The 17,748-nt window shown below is 39.6% G+C and overlaps 1 protein-coding gene across 6 annotated transcripts in view; it reads right to left on the reverse strand.

Moving 5' to 3' along the window:
• The window catches only part of LOC149310687 (lysocardiolipin acyltransferase 1), a 117,663-nt gene extending 102,263 nt beyond the window's left edge, over positions 1 to 15,400 (reverse strand). For 4 of the 6 annotated variants that reach the window (XM_089529539.1, XM_089529537.1, XM_089529540.1 and 1 more), the window contains exon 1: positions 15,029 to 15,399. The gene's annotated coding sequence lies outside the window, so the exon portion shown is untranslated. Of the gene's footprint in view, positions 1 to 15,028 lie in introns of all 6 variants that reach the window. The other 2 variants (XM_089529536.1, XM_089529538.1) reach the window with 2 other exon arrangements.
• Between the last annotated feature and the right edge of the window lie 2,348 nt (positions 15,401 to 17,748).

The following is a 17,748-nucleotide window of genomic DNA, read 5'->3' on the forward strand; positions in this document are numbered from 1 at the left end:
TGTTACTGGCCTAAATCCCTGTTGCAGCACATTCACAGAGGAATTCAGTACTGGCAAACATCTATAAAACATTATGGATCAAATACTCTAGGAGTCTTGCTCCCAGTCAAGATTATAATTTGTTTCTGATTATTTATTGGACTATATATATAGTGAGGTGTTTTGCTGGCTAAATGTGGAACAATCCCAGCATATCCGCTCATTAGCTAGGAAACATTCCATCTTAGTAGGCACCTTGCTATCATTAAATACTGTACATCTGGAAACACTAATTTTCCAAATTAGAATCTAGGAACTGTCTATTTTCCATTATTTAGAATTAAATGGGCTGCTCACAAGACATGGGGCTTTGCGCAGGCTCTTCTTTTTCACTATTCTGAACAGCCCTCTAAATGTCTGGTTAAGAATTACATACAAAAATTCACGTAAGGCAGACAGGAAAATTGTGTTTTCAATTTCAGGGGGAAAACAGCAGTGGAAAAGCAATCCATTATACTAAGTCATCAGAACTCATGTATTTTCAAGTTCCCCTAAACACACACACTCACACACACACACACTCTGGCTCTCTCCAATGTTGCTTATACAGACTGAATGAGATGTAAACACAAGTAGAACAGGGAAACAGCAAAATTATCTGGCACAGATACTGTGTACAACATGTACAATGTGTCTAAAAACCATCGTTCTATATCTATAAATATCAGAGTACAAGAAAGGAAAATATATGTGGTTTATCAAAACATATAGCCACTCCTTCCTGCAAGAGTGACTTCTTTTCATGTTCTTCATCTACAAAGTCACACAAATGATGAGTAAATAAAAGTAATGTTACCCAGTAATGCTTAATTCAAATTTGGAGACCACGGGTTGAAGTCTAACCAGTATGATGGCCTGGTTTACTTGCAGCAGTAAGACAGCTTTGTATGCTTAAGCCTCAGGCTCATGGTTTCCCTGCATTCCAGCCATGCAAAAGATGCAAAACAGCACCACAGAAGTGTATGATTCTATTTTAAACCAAATACAGTTATCTGTTCTTTCTAAGGTGGGAGATACAGAATTATCTACAGTTTGTTGAAAGAAGTGAGGATAATTAATGATGACTTGGAATTCTTATCATGGTTGCATTTTAGGAGATGGGAGAAGGAAACCTATAAGCCTGTGACTTGTGTACATAAAGCTAAACCGTGGTTTGTCATTACATGTGATCAGCTACTGAGAATCACATCAAACCATGGTTTCTGTTAATCATAGTTATGGAAACTACACCATGGCTTCTGCTTCCAGATACACACTTCCTAAACCATATTTTAGAGCTGTCTGTCTCCTTTTTCTCATCCATCTACTTATATTTGCATCATAGTTTCTGAAGCAACCTCCACTTCCATGGAGCCCTAGCTTCCTGAAACAGAGCAACAGCTATTAGCATGGCCTATCAATAGTTCATTAATTCAGATGTAACAGCAATACAGAGCAACAGAAGTTTAAAAACAGGTTTCGAATTAGAGATTGTTTTCTTGGATTAGCAGATATTTGCAAATGGTAGTCTGTGAGCTGACACAGCTTCACACATAAAAATAGCACGATTTGGAATAATGTAAATTAGTCATATAGGCCTGTTACAGACTGCCAAAATAAAGCTGCTTCGGGTCTCTTTGGAGGTATGCTGTTTAAATGATGCATGCATCCTAAGAATCCAGAAGCTGCACCAAAGCTGCACTCCAGTGCTTAGGAATGGAGTGTGGCTTTGGTGCAACCTCCGGACTCTTAGGACCCATGCATCATTTAAATAGCATACCTCCAAAGAGACCCGAAGCAGCTTTATTTTGGTAGTCTGTAACAGGCCATAGAAAAAGAAACATTTTTCTTAAATTTGACCATTTTCTTTTCTGATGACATGAATAAGTCTACAAAGTTTCTGAAGTACCATATAAAAGCTTTATTTCCAAATAATTTTCCACTTGTAAGGAAACTAGGAGAAGTATGGGGAAGAATTAGGTTACAATTCAAAGTGGAGGCTGGAAATTTTGAGACGCAACACTACTTCAGCACAAAATAGATTTCTCATCTATTGTGTGGCAGAACTCCAAGTTATTGGTTTATTGTACATTCACATTTTCCTGTTGCCATAGCAAGAGAAAAACATTTTCAGTTTCCAGGTAACAGAGAACAGTAAATCCTAAAATATTTTGTTTTATTTGTCAGTTAATTTTAAACGTTCTTGGCTAAGAATAGAGGACTACTTTCCAAAACAGTTGCTTTTTTTATTACAAAGTTTATTTTTATAATAAACATACAATACACACAAAAATATACAAAACTATCTCCAAGCCAAATTTCACAAAGGGATCAAAGTTTTAATAGTCTACACAGGAATCCAAATAGCTATAGAATCCCTAATTTACAACTATTCACAAACTCTTCTAAATGATTCATTGATTACATCTTTCTGAAAACAATGTCACCAGCTCTTCAAATCTATCCATCACAGTCAAGTTCACATACTCAGTTCCCAGCTTGCTAAACCACACTTCAGCAGCTAAGAATGAACAAGACCACACACTTCATTACTGCTGTTCCCCTTGTCTATGTCTTACCACCTGACTTGATTAATCTAAAAAGGGAGTTTTCTAAAAAAAAAAAAAAAATCTCCCTCTCCTATTAGAATCCTGAGTTTTCTGATTAAAGTAAAAAATGGGAGATGCAGGACATAAAACTATGGAATATGCTATCATTATATATTACCTCTAGTATCAATGGTACCATAACTCTATAGCTTGTTGTGAGTTTGTCAGGCTATGTGGCCAGGTACTAGAAGAGTTGATTCTTGATGTTTCACCAGCATCTGTGGCTGGCATCTTCAGAGAATGCTGGAATGAAAGTGAGTGGGGGGAGATAGATAGATAGATAGATAGATAGATAGATAGATAGTTTTATTTGTCAGTTAATTTTAAACGTTCTTGGCTAAGAATAGAAGGCTATGTGACTCTAGGTTGGGAGGATTGATTTACAGGTTAATCTGTGTATTGTTCTGTTGTTGAATGGCAAGACTTCAGGACGGGAGGATATACAAAGCAGATCTGAGTCTGCTTAATTAGTGATCCCATTGTCTGCTGGGAAAAAACCTTGATTCTGTGTGGTTTTCATTTGCATTTTGCTGGGTCTTAATTTTGGTGTTTTTCAGGACTGGTAGTCAAACTGTTTACTTTAAGCATTTCTTCTTTCCTGTTGAAGTTCTCCAGGTGTTTGTGGATTTCAATGGCTTCCCTGTGCATTCTGACCTGATAGTGGTTGGCAAGATCCAGAATTTCAGTGTTTTGAAACAGCATTTTATGCCCAGGATGGTTTATAACATGTTCTACTACTGCTGATTTTTCTGGCTGATTCAGTCTGCAGTGTCTATCATGTTCTTGATTTGTGTTTGGACACTGAGTTTGGTGGTCCCTATGTAGACTTGTTCATAGCTGCATGGTATGCAGTAAACTCCTGTGGCTATGTCCTTGGCTGAGTGCAGCATTTGCTGGATTTTCTTGGTCGGTTTACAGATCATCTGGAGGTTGTGTTTCCTCACCAGTTTCCCTATTGTGTCTGTGACTCCTCTGACATATGGAAAAAATACCTTCCCTTTGTGTAGTAGTTTGTCTTCACTCCTCTGGGTTTTTCTGGGTCTGACAGGCCTTCTGATTTCTGAGCTGGAAAAACCACTAGCTTGTAGAGTCCAGGCCAGGTACTGCAATTCATGTTTCAGGAAGTGGGGTCACAGATCCTTTTTGCCTGGTCTACAAATGTTTTTAATGTGCTTCTTTTTTGTCCTGGGTAATGGTTGGCGTTCTTGTGTAGGTATCTGCCCGTATGTGTAGGTTTTCTGTATACTGTGTGGCCCAAACGTTGGTTTGGTTTGTGGATGACCAGGACATCCAATAATGGCAATGTTCCTTCCTTTCCTTTTTCCACTGTGCATTGGATGTTTGGGTGGATGTTGTTCAGATGGTTTCAGAAACACAGTCAGATCTTCTTCTCCGTGGCTCCAGATGGCGAAAGTGTCATTCATATATCAGAACCATGTTGTGGGCTTTGGGGGTGCTGTTTCTAGGACTTGCTTTTCAAAGTGTTCCATGTAAAAGTTAGCTATCACAGGGCTCAGAGGGCTTCCCATGCCTACCCCATCTCTCTGCTTATAGAATCCATTGTCCCCCTGGAAGTAGCTGGTGGTGAGGCAATGTTTGAACAGGGCTGAGATGTCTTTCAGAAAAAATTGTTGGATGTGTGCCACAGTGTTCATTATGGGGACTTTGGTGAACAAGGAGACTACATTGAAGCTGATTAGTATGTCTCCAGGTTTGAGTTCAAGGTTGATAATCTTTTTCAATGAAGTGTGCTGAGTCCCGGATGTAGTGGGAGGTTTGCCCTATTTGGGTTCGTAACTGTGTGGCTAGAAACTTGGCCAAGTCATACAGTATGTGGGGGATCACTATGGGTCAGAGTGCAATGGAATCCTTGTGGATCTCGAGAGGTCCATACAATCTGGGTGGGAGAGCCTCAGATTTGCACAAACGTTGACATGTGGTTGGCTGAATTAAGGAACTTTTGATCAGGGTGTTCATTTTCCTGGTGATTTTGTTGGTTGGGTCTTGTTGAAACACCATCTCCCAGAGAATTCTGCGCAAGGCAAAACCACCTCCTAGCAACATAACCAAAAAAGAAAGAAAAGCCATCAAGCCTCAGTTTGGACCCAGAAATCATCATTCTCCTAGCACTCAAAGGCAATGCCATAGTAATCATGGAAACAGAACAATACAAACGAAAAATCAAGGAACTGCTGGATCCTGCAATATATAAAAAACTGAAAGAAACTAGTGTCAATTAATTATCAAAAACATCTTGTGTTTCAAAGCATTCAGTAAAGGGCAATATAGGAAGAGAACAAAAAATAATATAAAAATAACAGTGTTGAGCTGAAGAATACTACTCTACTATAAGCAATAAAGTGCCCAGTAGTATGGTGGGTGCATTAGGTATTTTAATGGGCTTTGGTTAAGGTTTTGTCTTGAACTATTGGTTAACAAAGGCTTAATTTCCACCATGGTTTAAACCAGGTTGTGATTCCAAATGATTCAGTATAAACCACCATGGTTCCACTTAATTTGAATTGCTGAAGCAATTCGGAAAGGGGGCCATGGTTTTACCCATTTAACCCACGTCAAAGAAACACTAGTAAAATTGAGTGTTTTTTTGGGCTGAATCAATTTATTTAGAAATAAATCGATTCAGCCCAAGTGGGAACCAGGGGGATTCTAATCCGCCTGGTTCCCACTGGCAGCACCTTTTTCCCAGCCTCTTTGCCCTGGTCATGCCTCCTCCCGTCCCCGGCCTTCTTCCCAGCCTGTCTCCTCCATCCTCCCGGCCTGGCCTGCCTCCTCCATCTCCCAAGTCTCTCCACTGCGCAGCCTGGCCTTCCCCTCTCTGGCATCAGCCTTGTTCCGGTGCAAAGATAGTGGGAACCACATTCAGGGCCAAACTAATGATATATTTGGTTTGGAACCCAGTTTAACAGGTAAGTGGGAAGTAGGCCAAAGGTTCTCTATATTTAGTTTTTTAAAACTTCTGTAGACTAGGATTTTTAATGTAATATTGTTTTATATTTTTGTAAACTGCCTCAGATCCCATCTCAGGAGAAAGGCAGGGTAAAAATCCATATTCTAGCATAATCTACAATTAGTAAATCAACATTTTTCTCAACAGTGGAGAAGCAACAAGTTGCCAATATCTTCCATTCCACAAGAACTACATTTATGACATCACTTGTTCCACATTCAGAAGTAAGTGCATTTATTTAATTTTAGAGAATCTGGAGTGTTAAACACATAGGAAAAACAATGAGCTCAGCTCAAAGGCACCTGCCCAAACTGGAAATCTGAGTTCATCAAACTTAATTAGAGATTTTTGTTAGGCCGATTACCTCCTATGTACATTTACAAGAATGTGGCATAATGGAAAGAAGTCATTTACTGGAAGAATTATTTATAAAATCTGCTTCCTCCATTTAAGATTTTTACATTGTTAAATGACCTTGTGAAAGCCAACCTATACATTACAAAAGTATAATTCCTCATATTTTGGAATGCTCTCTCAATATGAATTAGAAGAAAGAAAGAAAATGTTTTAGACCAGGCTAGTGCCTATTGTGCTACCCTTCACCTGGCAGGAAGTAATCTTTTTCTTTACACACTGTTTTCAACTGCATTCTGGAATGATACAGTTCATTCTATGTTAAAATGCTGTCATCTTGCACTGCTGTTCATATAATTCAAATCTCATTATAAAATGCAACAGTTATTCTGTGTAAGAGCTCATTTGGAGAACTGCCTGATTTAGAGCTCTACACCCTCTTGTAGCACTATATTTTTTGTTTAATGGATAACTGCTGGTTTGACTAAAATAACAGTTTGCTATTACAGCTCAACTGACAAACTGTTATTTTCAAGATACCCAAGAAGGGTTTCAAGTCAGTTTTCCATTCTTGTTTATATGATTTCTCCCTTGCACCTTTTCAGTTGGTCATCTGTATCCACAGATTCAACCATCCACAGCTATAAAATATTCAAAAAATAAATAAAAAATAAGTTGTAGCATAAGCTTTCCATATTTAGTCTACTTCCTAACATGCATTTAGACTCTATTCCAAGGAAGCTATTAAAAATATTAAAGACTTAATGATAATAGAAAACATTTGCATTTCTTATATAAGGGACACCATTTCACTATGTCACTGTATTTAATGAGATTTGAGCATCCACAAATTTTGGTAACCACAGGGATTCCTGAAGACAAACCCCAGCTGATACCAAAGGCCCACTGTATTTTGTTGTGTGCCTTCAAGGCAATTCCAACTTATACATGAGGTTTTCCTGGCAGGATTTGTTGAGACACTGCCTTCTTCTGAGGCTGAGAGCATGTGACTTGCAGTGGGTTTCATGGCTGAGCGTGGGAATCAAACCCTGGTCTCCAGTCATCATCCAACACTCAAACCACTATGCTATGCTAGTATATATTCAAGTATATACACATGTGAAAAATCAATAGAGCACTCACAAATCCATTTATCAGCAACAAACACCTTGAATCTTCAGGTAAGCCAAATATATGCCCACATATAGACCTCTTTCCAATCACTACTGCCACTGTACTTCTACTACTACTACCTGTATAACTCAGTTATGAACACAGGTGAGTTCCTGGAGATTATAGTGGGCCCTTGGTATCCACTGGGGTTTGGTTCTAGGACCCCTCATGGATACCAAAATCTCTGGATGCTCAATTCCCATTAAATACAAAGTAAGTAATATGGTATCCCTTATATAAAATGGTAAATCAAGGTTTGCTTTTTGGAATTTATATATATACATATATTTAAAAATATTTTCAAGCCGTGGGTAGATGAATCCATTGATAAAGGATCCATGAAGAGGTCTGTATTTCTTTAACAGAAAGTTTGGTTACAGAGATATAAATAGCATAGGAATAGCTTCCAACACCAGAAAAAAGAGCAGTTCAACATGTCTCAGAAAACTATTCATATACACATGTGAAATGAAATAACCAGGTCAAAGAAGATTTCTGTAAGTAAACAAAAACATTTTCAGCTTTTTAGAGATCACTTGAAAGCTTCTTCTAAAATACATCCAGGGATGATTTTTTTTTCTTTCTTTCACCAGCCCCCACTTTTCTTATGATTTTCATTCAGGTGGGCACATTTATAGATTTGTGCTTTTTGAACATGCTGGGAATAGGGATTTTTTTTCAGTTCCCCCTCACCATCATCCAAGTGTCAATACTGCTAAAAATGTTTTAGCTAGACAGAGAAGAAGAAGAAAAGGGTGGAGACAAAATCATAAGAGTTGGATGAGAGCACAAAGGCCATAAAGTCTAGCTCCCTCCCATGAAGGAATACACAATCAAAGCATTCCTGACATATGGCAATCCAGCCATTGCCAATCTGCTGCAACACCGGCCAAAAAAGGAACGGTCTTCAATTGTTGCTTTTTCAGCTACCAAAAAAAAAACAAAAACAAAAAAACCACACCTTTAGTGGCTCTTGCACAGCCCTGCAACAGCTTCCCAGCAAGTTGGGGACTTGTGGCATGTAACCGCCGATGCCTGGAAGTTGGCTCATGTGTGAGAAGCCAGAAGTTGGTTTCTGGGTGGCTTGAGTGTGCAGCATCAAAATGTTGCACTCTGAAGCCGCCAAACAGCAGAGCAAAGGGGCAGTCTGTATCACCCCTTAGTGAACTGGAAATGATTCAATAGGGCTAATAGGGCTATTCTAGCTGGGACTGGAAATTGAATTCAGTCGGATTAATGGAAAGACTAGCAAAACAGTGTTCAACTTCACACCAATGACTGGCAGATTCATTTCATCTAAACCAGTGCTTCCCAAACTCTGGTTCTCCAAGTGTTTTGAACTTCAACTCCCAGAAGCCCCAGTCAGATTGGTCAACAGTCAAGAATTCTGTGATTTGAAGTCCAAAACATCTAGAGGATCAAAGTTTGCGAACTGCTGATCTAGACTATGGTGGGAATTTTCTTCAGTGAGAAGGAAGATCTGCTGCAGAACACTGGGGGTGGGGGGCACAGTATTGAGTCCACCTTATCCAAATGTTTGGGACCTGAGGTGATTTGGATTTTTTCGGCATTTTGGAATACCTACATTTGCATATACAGTCCTCTCTCCGTTTTCACGGAGGATCCATTCCGGATCTTCCCCCACAAAAACAGAAAATGGCACATATTCAAACCCTATTTTAACCCCCTCCGTTCGCCTCCCACAGATAGTCAAGGGATGCAGATCCCAAGTCCATGAGAACAGAGGGAGGACTGTACATACATAACGAGAAACAGAATGGTTCCCCGATCAGCAAGGGGGTTAGGTAAGGCTGCATATATCACTTTATCTATTCAACCTGTATGCAACAAACATGATATGCAGAGTCCACTTCGATTCAGAGGCAGGTGTGAAGGAGGAGGAAGGAACATTAACAACCTAAGATACACAGATGACACCATACCACTAAAAGAAACAAAGGCGGGTTACAGACTGCCATTAGGGACATCCTGAGGACGTCCCAGTTTGAAAAAGGGGTGTCTCTTCCAGACGCCCCTAACCCTATCACGGACAGAGTCCGTGACAAATGGCGGCGGCCGTTCCACACGGCCGCCGCCATATTGACGTAGCGGACGCTGTGCATCTGCACGTCGTGCCCCAGAAGTGATGCTGCGAGTGCGCGACTAGCGCCTCGCGGCATCTCTTCCGGGGCCCAGGAAGGAGCGCGATTTCCATGCTCCTTCCTCAGAGCATCCGGGAGCCGCGCGGTTTGGCCGCTGCAGCTCCTGGACGCTGCAAGAGGAGGCGGAGCCAGACCGCCGCAATCCGGCGGTCTGTAACGCGCCAAAGACATGAAACAATTACTGCAGTCAAGAAATCAGAAGGTTACAATTTGCGTTACAGATTTCATGGATACATGTGGTACAACAAGCTGAAGATGGACAAAAACTTTGACCATCATTTTGTAAGATGCTCCCTGTTTAAAGTGTGGAATAGGATAAAAAACCAATTTTATAAAGAACTACCATCATGGACATCCTCACAAGAAGTATACTTATATAGAACTAGAATCAAAAATGAGATGTAGGTAAGATATAAAGATATACTAAACAAAGGGAGCGACAATGAATATACTATGAAACCTATGAATCAACTACAGAAAGAATTATCAAATATAAACTGGTTCGTATATAACCAACTGACAATACAGTTTAAAAAAGATCATAAAGAATTTGGAATATCAAAAAGAACAAGTGAATTGGACGATATCTTCTTTAATAAGGACGGAGCGCACATCACCAAACTCTATAAAACACTGAAAAAATTAGACTTAGAACAAGTAGCCAAACATTCAATGATACGTTGGGCAATAGATATTGGAAGAACAATAAAACTAGAAACTTGGGAAAAATCATGGAAAGACACCAACAAATTCACTTTATGTCAAAATTTGAAAGAAAATTATTTCAAGATGATGTATCGTTGGTATATGACTCCAACAAAAAAATAAATTTGATCTACAAAACTGGAAAGCTAAATTGTTGGAAATGTGATAAGATCGAAGGAAACTTCTACCATTGTTGGTGGACGTGCCAAAAGGCTAAAGCAGTGATGGCGAACCTATGGTACGCGTGGCAGCAGTGGCACTGAGAGCACTCTCTGTGGGCACATGTGCTGTCGCCCCAGCACAGAGTTTACCAGAGTTTATTATTAGAAAGCCAGAGGGACATGGCACTTTGCAATAAATAAGTGGGTTTTGGGTTGCAGTTTGGGCACTTGGCCTCTAAAAGGTTCACCATCACTGGGCTAAAGAATATTGGAGGAGGATACAAGAAATGATGACTGAGATGTTACAAATAGAAATACCACTAAAACCAGAATTATTTTTACTCAATATAATTAAAAAAAATGTTCAATAAAAAGATTGAGAAATTCACAAAGATTCTTTTGTATGTGGCGACATCCGTGAGAATTCTCTACGCGAAATATTGGGGGGAAAACAAACACCAACTAATGTGGAATGTTTGGTGAAACTAAGAGAAGACATGGACATGGATATACTCACCAAAATAATGAAAAACGAACCCTCAAAAGAGGCAGAAAATGATTGGAAATGCTTGAAAGAATATGAGAAAAATTCAGGATGGAATTTAAATTAAAAAGAAAGATTAGAAAAAACTAAGGGAAATCAAGGAAAACATAAGAACATAGATACTGTATAAAAGGTTGTAAGATATTACACATGAATAATTTATGCTTTTCTTTAATAGACAACTTTTGAGTTTTAGTATTAACAAAATAAGAGAGAGAGTTAAATATACATTTATCAATTTGTAAAAAATAATTGAAAAAGAGACGGTTTACTGTTATTAAATTAGTTTGCAGAATCAGGAGAATCATGTTTAACTTCAAGGATATGGATTTAGCAGTAAAGATGAGGAAGATTTAACAAATCAATGAAAATTACAAGAAACTATTATGGTAGGGTTTTTGTTGTTTATTGTAAGTATGTACATTTACATCTATGTTTTTGTATGTATATTTTTAATTTTTTTGTCCTCCTTGATGTTTGTCTTTTAATGTTGTGATTTAAATTTAAAATTTTTTAAAAAAAGAGATCAGAAGACTAGAATTGGGAAGGGCAGCTATGAAAGAACTGGACAAGATGATGAAGTGTACAGAATAACATTGAACATTAAGGTGAGGATACTCCAAGTCACTGTATTCCACACCACCATGTATGGATTTGAGAGCTGGACAGTGAAAGTTGATGGTACCAGCTTCTTTCTTTCAGTTAGGCCCCATTACAGACGTGCAAGGGTTGTCTTGGGGCATCACTTACAGACGCCCCACAACCCTAGTACGTATTCCATATGTCAAAATGGCGGTGACCTCTACAGATGGTTGTCGCCATTTTGACGTGACGGATGCTTAGCGTCCACACGTCACGGCGCACTTGTGACGTCACGAGTGTGCCATTGGTGCACTCAGGTTTCACAAGTGGGCCAAAAAAGAACCCGCTTTTTGCGGGTTCCTTTTCTGCCGGCGGGAAACTGCGCGGTTTATCCACTGCGGTGTCCCACCGGTGGAAAAGGAGGCACCGGCAGAGCATCCTTTTAGGACGCTCTGTATCGGACCTTAGTCTCAAAGGTGTTACAAGATCCATCTTATAGGTCTGTCCCTGGACTTTCAACTCTATGCCATTCCTCTGAGGAAGTAAAGTATAGGAAAGCTCATGCTACCAGTTTCTTTCGTCCAGTTAGTTTCTAAGGTGCTACAAGATTCATCCTATAAGTCTGTCCCTGGGCCATCACCCTCATTTGTCTGAGAAAGTTAGACTCAAGTCTAGGAAAGCTCATGCTCCCAGCTTATGTTTTCCAGATACCCTCAAGGGTGTTACAAGATCCCTTGGCATAGTGATTTCCCAGACTAACATAGCTGCCTATGCCTGTGCTAGGAATGTCAGAGAACATGACCTCAGCCTCATCTCAGGTCCAAAACACATTGCAAAAATAATCCATTTTGAGACTGGTTTTACTGCCCTGGCTCAATGCTAGGGAATCCTGGGATGTGTAGTCTATTGTGGCACCAGAGCTCTCTAACAGAGAAGGCTAAATGTCTCACAAAACTACTGGCTCAATGCCCTGGCTCAATGCTAAGGAATTGTGGGAACTATAGTTTTGTGAGACATTTCAGCTCCTCAGAGAGGTCTGGTGCCACAATAAACTGGAGGAGGAGGAGGAAGTGCTGGTGGTGGTGCATCCTTCTAAACTGCTCCGTTGCTGGGCTTGGCTTCCCCCACTTCCTGTTGTGAGGAAGGAAAAAACATCCCAGGACAGGAGGAGGAGTAGTAGTGAGCAGACATGTCCTCCTTTTCCAGGACATCTGTCCTCCATTTCATTCCAAAAAGACCTCCATTGTGAGCAGGACTAAGAAGCATGGGTTTATATTTCCATGAATGCTTTTCTAGCATCCTATATTTTTTCTTGAATGTCCTCCATTCTGCAGCACCTTGTCCTCCTTTGCAGCAAGGACATCTGATAACCCTCTACTAACCTTACAGTTGCTGCACAGCATCCTCCCTACAGAAGTAATCCGGTGTAACTTCGCTTTAACAGCCATGGCTCAATGCAATAGAATCCTGGGATTTGTAATCTGTGGTGGCAACAGCACTCTCTGACAGAGCCAGGGCAGTTAAAGCAGTCTCAAACTGGATTGTTTCTGCAGTGTGTTTTGTACCCAAGTCTATGAAAGCTTATGCTACAGTGTTGTGCACTAGATAGCCTCAAAGGTATTACAGGATCACTTTGCATACTGATATTCCAGACTCAGGTTGCATCGGCACTTCAGAAATAATTCACTTTGACCTCGCTTTAACTGCCATGGAATCTTGGGATTTGTAGTCTTTGGTGGCAACAGCACTCTAATGGAGAAGGTTTACATGTCTCACAAAACGACAATTCCCAAAATTCAGGACTCAGAAGCATGGGCTTATACTTCTATGGTCCAAAACACACTGCAGAAATACACTTGTCCCTCCACATTTGCAGCTTTGACTTTTACAGGTTTTATTAATATGTTCTCTTCAGGAATATCAAGGTCCTCTTAGCACAACTCTACCAATAGATTCCTAGAGAGAACATTCCACTAAGCATTTGTAGCTCCTCCAGCACAAATCTAGGATCAATGGAGTTTATCAGACAAGGGAAATTGGAAGTATAATCCAATGGCAATCCAAACGCAATCATGGGGTTTAACGTTATTGCGTGATAGACTACCATACGCAATTTCGGGCAATGGCAAGCTATTTTGGGGCAATGGGAAGTCAGTTCGAATGCAATTCGAATTCACGTAAATTCTCAGAACTAGCAAATTCACGTGAATGCGTTCTGGCCCCACTTTCTTTTCATTTGAAATTAAGACAAATTCCTCCCGTGTGATAAACTCCAATGTCTGGCAGATACTGACTACAGAGTCGCTCATTCCTAAATAAATAATAAATAAAATTTTTATTTTTATCCCACTTTTCTGTGATGAGAAAATCAAAGTGGCTCACAACATATTAAAATATCAACATTTACAACATTATGTCTCAAATTTCCCCCCCTTAAAACAGGATGAAACATGTTACAATTAAAATATCTATTAAAAACACAATAAAAAATACAATGAGGACCAAGTGGTGGGATAATACATGATGTGGGGGGCAGTCATTCTGTGGCCGGGCGCTTTTATTCAGGAAAGGCCTGCCAGAAGAGATCTGTCTTGACAGCTTTTTAAAAGCTGTCTAAGATGGCAATTTGGCAGATCTCGTCTGGCAGGCCGTTCCATAGGCGGGATACAGACCACCAATTTGTATAGTGGTATAGAAGTAACAAAAAATATATAGTGGAATAGAAACAATGCAGCATAGAATCACAGAGTTGGAATGGCCATCCAGTCCAACCCCATTCTGCCATGCAGGAACTCTTACTGTCAGGAAGTTCCTCCTAATGTTGAGGTGGAATCCCTTTTCCTGCAGCTTGCATCCATTGTTTCAGGTCCTGTTCTCTGGAGCAGCAGAAAACAAGCTTGCTCCCTCCTGAATATGACATCCCTTCAAATATTTAAACAGGGCTATCATATCACCTCTTAACCTTCTTTTCTCCAGGCTAAACATCCCCAGCTCCCTGAGTCTTTCTTCATAGGGCATGGTTTCCAGACCCTTCACCAATTTAGTCTCCCTCCTTTGGACACGCTCCAGTTTCTCAATGTCCTTTTTGAATTGTGGTGCCCAGAACTGGACACAATATTCTAGGTGGGGCCTGACCAGAGCAGAATACAGTGGCACTATTACTTCCCTTGATCTAGACACTATACTTTTATTGATGCAGCCTAAAATTGCATTGGCCTTTTTAGCTGCCACATCGCACTGTTGACTCATGTTCAACTTGTGGTCTACTTGAACTCCCAGATCCCTTTCCCATGTAGTCTCATTCAGCCAGGTGTCACCCATCCTATATCTGTGCATTTGATTTTTCTGTTCTAAGTGCAGTACCTTACATTTCTCCATGTTGAATTTCATTTTGTTAGCTTTGGCCCAGATTTCTAGTCTATTCAGGTCATTTTGAATGTTGATCCTGTCTTCTGGAGTATTAGCTATTCCTCCTAATTTGGTGTCATCTGCAAATTTAATAAGTATGCCCCCAATATTATATTGATTAATGCCTTGGTGTGACAATGAGAGGCAACGATCTGATAGATCTAAGCAAAGGAACGGTGGCAATAAGATGACTTTGGTCTCTTGCAACTCTATGATCAAGCAGCAAAAGGGGACCCTTGCTCCTATTTTTAAAAAGAGGCTGCTAGTGATGATGATGATAATGAGGGCGGAGCAGTGAAGAAGCAGCAGCAGCAGCAGCAGCCCCAGGCCAAGGCTGAGCCTACCTTCTCCTCCTCTTGTGGCCTCAGGTCACGTCGCTGGCATGGTATTATTATGGTTATGATGATGACTGGGGCGCTCCTCTCTGCGGCCAGAGGGCGGTTCCCTCGGAGGAGCTGCCCGGCGGAGGTAGGGCTCCTATTCCGAAGCCCAAACCATGAGGTTGAGAGGGGTGTATTTGCGAAGCGAGAGAGGCCACAGCCTTCGCGGCGGCCCAGTCTCCCTGGGGACGTCGGGGCCGGGGAGGGAGGGCATTTGGGGCGCCTCTCTCGCCCGGCTCAGGGAGGCACCTGCTCCCGCCGCAGCCAACCGTCCCTCGATCTATCGCTTCCCCTCCGACCTCAATCAATCCTCTCATCTCGCGATAACTGCTGCCCCGCAACCAAGGCGACGCAGCTGGGGGCTTGGTGGGAAAGGGAAGCGCCCGCGAGATTTGAGTTCTCGCCGGAGCCCAAAATCTCGCGAGACCTTTGCGACGTTTCATATATACTTCTGGAGGCCGGCGTGGAATATATATGGAACTTCGCAAAGATCTCGCGAGATTTTGGCTCCGGCGAGAACTCATATATATAACTCCAGTCCTGATTTTTTAATTATTTTTATTAATTAATATAATAATATAATAAATTTAATATGTTATATTATTATTATTATTATTATTATTATTATTATTATTTTCCAGCAGTAATATAGGATATGATCTAATATAAAGTAATAATGTTGTCCGCCTTGAGGAGAGGCAGCAGGGAAGAAATACAATTATTATTATTATTATTGATGATGATGATGATAATGGTAATAATAATAATAATAATAATAATAATAATAATAATAATAAAGTGTATTTCTTTCCTGCCTCTCCTGGAGGTTACAGTATGTTAAAACACAAAACACAATTTAAAAACAAAGATAAAACCAACAATTAACATAAGGTATTGTAAGCCCATTAAAATACACTCACATAATAGATTCTTTAAAACAGACCAGTTATAAAGACGTGGTTTAAAGTTGACTAGGTAGGGCTGCCACAAAAAGCTGAGGTGGCAGGAGTGTGTGTGTGTGTTAGTGTACTAACCCAGACATGCCCTCCCTTTCCAATACATTTTGTCCTACATTTCAGCCTTCTGTCCAAAGATCCTCCATTTCGACCAGGATTAAGAAGTCTGTATTTCCATGAGAGCTTTTTTAGCTTTTATTAGGTCACATCTGAGGTTGCCATAACTGTCCGCTATTACCAGGGACAAAATGTAGGACAAATTCGAGACCCAACTGTAGGACAACTGCAGGACAAAACTCAGCCCAAAACGTACGACATTTAAGGTCCTCCATTTTTCTTAAATGTCCTACATTGTGGGCTGAGTTTTGTCCTGCAGTTGTCCTACAGTTTGGTCCCATATTTTACCCAGTTGCATCAAAAACAACACCTGCTGAAAATCCCTCTCCTACATTGCCATTAGAGGTATAGAAATCCCTCTCCATTTTTCAGTATCGCAACCCTAGCCGCATTAATAGTTGGTTAATTAGGAGTAGGGTTGCCATAAGTCAGGAGCTCCAAACCGGGGCAAATGTAGGACAAATGTAGGGCAACATTTTCAAATGTAGGACACATTTTATAAAAATGGAGGACGTGCCAAAAAATTGAGGCTTTTTTAAAAATGTGAATATAAATGCGTGTTTTTTAGGCATGATCAAAATGGAGGACATTTTGGCATTATTCCTAGACAGATGGCAGAAATGTACTTGCCCTCGGGTTCAACTGTACTTCTCAGAAGTGTGTATTTGGGCAAGGGACTTTGGTTTTTCTTCACTGCGCATGAGTTTGTAAAAATCACAGCAAGTTACATTGGCCGTGCCTCAGAGGCTTGTTGATATCAATATCACCATCATCATCATCATCATCATCATCATCATCATTGTTGTCCAAGAAAGGCAGACTTGTTAGCATTCAAAGCGCCATAAATACACAGAAAATGCACTTGCATATATTTAATAATAAAAAATAACGGGGAAAAAATAAAAAACAAGGCAGGGGTGTATATATTTCAAAATAAAAATTAATGTAATAAAATAAAACAAGCAATAATAACAATTAATAAAATAAAACAAAACAAGCAATAATAAAATTAATAAAATAAAATAAAAACAAGCAATAATAAAAATTAATGAAATAAAATAAAACAAGCAATAATAAAAATTAATGTAATAAAATAAAACAAGCAATAATAAAAATTAATAAAATAAAATAAAAACAAGCAATAATAAAAATTAATGAAATAAAATAAAACAAGCAATAATAAAAATTAATGTAATAAAATAAAACAAGCAATAATAAAAATTAATGAAATAAAATAAAACAAGCAATAATAAAAATTAATAAAATAAAATAAAAACAAGCAATAATAAAAATTAATGAAATAAAATAAAACAAGCAATAATAAAAATTAATGAAATAAAATAAAACAAACAATAATAAAAAATTAATGAAATAAAATAAAGACAAGCAATAATAAAAATTAATAAAATAAAATAAAATAAGTATTTTATATTTTTAAAAATAATTTAAAAACCCCAAAAACCAAGGCAGACCTAATGGCAACTGACTCAGCTTTCCTCCTCCTCCTCCTCCTCCTCCTCCGGCCCAATTCTGCCCTGGCCTTCAGGCACCCTTCCTCCGGCTCATTCCTCCTCCTCCTCCTCTCCCCCCTCCTCAGGATGGCTGGTGCGC

This window comes from Sceloporus occidentalis, unplaced genomic scaffold (genome assembly GCF_023333645.1).
Source record: "Sceloporus occidentalis isolate IW3139 unplaced genomic scaffold, rSceOcc1.0.p SCAF_6, whole genome shotgun sequence".
NCBI classification, from domain to species: Eukaryota; Metazoa; Chordata; class Lepidosauria; order Squamata; family Phrynosomatidae; genus Sceloporus; species Sceloporus occidentalis.